The sequence below is a fragment of the Haemaphysalis longicornis genome, unplaced genomic scaffold (assembly GCF_048455015.1).
Source record: "Haemaphysalis longicornis isolate Haplotype H1 unplaced genomic scaffold, Haemaphysalis longicornis Haplotype H1 scaffold_13, whole genome shotgun sequence".
Taxonomy (NCBI): Eukaryota; Metazoa; Arthropoda; class Arachnida; order Ixodida; family Ixodidae; genus Haemaphysalis; species Haemaphysalis longicornis.
The window spans coordinates 33,946,693-33,948,045 of NW_027526233.1; the positions used below are offsets into that span (position 1 = coordinate 33,946,693).

Consider the following 1,353-nt stretch of genomic DNA (forward strand, 5'->3'; position numbering starts at 1 on the left):
CACTAATTACGGGAAACAAAGGAATAATTCAGGAATAATTCAGGAATAATTCTTTGGAATTCATTGCCCACAAAAATCAAATTCATAAACTCTGAACGCTTATTTTACAACTGCTGAAAAATCACTTGTGGTCAACAGTTTGCCGGTAATCAATGACCATTAACCTTGATTTATTATGTCTAAACCGTTTTTTGAATATATGTGTTTATTATTGTTCCATTGATGTTTGTTTGTTCTTTGCTAAATATCGCTTCACTGATCTCTGTAACGCTCTACCTGCCTGTCTGTGCGTTTCTGTTGTACTGAGCACAGGAGGTCCCCTCCAAAGTCAAACTCTAGGACCTCCTTTTGTAATAATAATTGCCTTTGTCCTTCTCCTGTATGCCAATATTTTTCAATAAAACCTGACACCTGAAAAAAAACCAGAAACTTGGAAATGAGGGGCTCGGTGAAATAAGACACAAAATAAGGGTTGGCAGTTGCGAAAACCTAGAAGAGCAAATGGGAGCTTGTGGAGGATCATAGAAACATATTATCTTTTTGAGTCAGAACGAAAGTGATGCAAAAACACCCGGCGGGTGGGATCCGAACCCACGACCTCCAGAATAGCAGTCTGGTGCGATAACCACTACGCTACCGGCGGGGTTATTTCCCAAGCACTTTCTCGGGCATTTATATTAAGGTATTTTTTGTTTCTGGCACTTGCGGGTGGTAGCCAGCGCCACTGGGACTACTCGGGGTGAAGGGGACCTTCTTTTTAACCCCCCGGGCTGTGACTCCAGTGTCTACGACACGTCCATAATGGTCGACCAGCATTGAACCCTCTTAAGCTACCTTTGGCACCAAGATCTCCAGATGACAGGCCCTCGCTAAGCATGCAGTGAATCAGAAAATGGGCAATGAGGGGCTCGATGAAATATGACAGAAAATAAGGTCGGCAATCAAGAAAACCTAGGAGAGCAAAGGGGAGGTAGTGGCGGATCATAGAAACAGATGAAGAACATTTTGAGTCAAACAGAAAGTGGTGAAAAAATGCCCGCCAGGTAGGATCTGAACCCACGACCTCCAGAATACCTATATATATCATCATCATCACCAGCCTGTCTACTCCCACTGCAGGGCAAAGGCCTCTCCCATATTTCTCCAATTAACGTGGTCCTGTGCCAACTGTGGACAATTTATCCCTGCAAACATCTTGATCTCATCTGCCCATCTAAATTTCTGTCGCCCCCTGCAACGCTTGCTTTCTCTAGGTATGCACTTTGTTACCCTTAAAGACCAACTGTTATCTTGCGTTCGCATTACATGCCTGGCCCACGCCCATTTCTTCTTCTTAATTTCTACTAGTATGTC

The 1,353-nt window shown here is 43.7% G+C and overlaps 1 non-coding gene across 1 annotated transcript; it reads right to left on the reverse strand.

The window, feature by feature from the left end:
- Window positions 1-570: 570 nt before the first annotated feature.
- Trnas-gcu (transfer RNA serine (anticodon GCU)) lies at window positions 571-643 on the reverse strand. The gene has a single exon. It is a non-coding gene; the product is annotated as a tRNA-Ser (tRNA).
- Window positions 644-1,353: the final 710 nt, after the last annotated feature.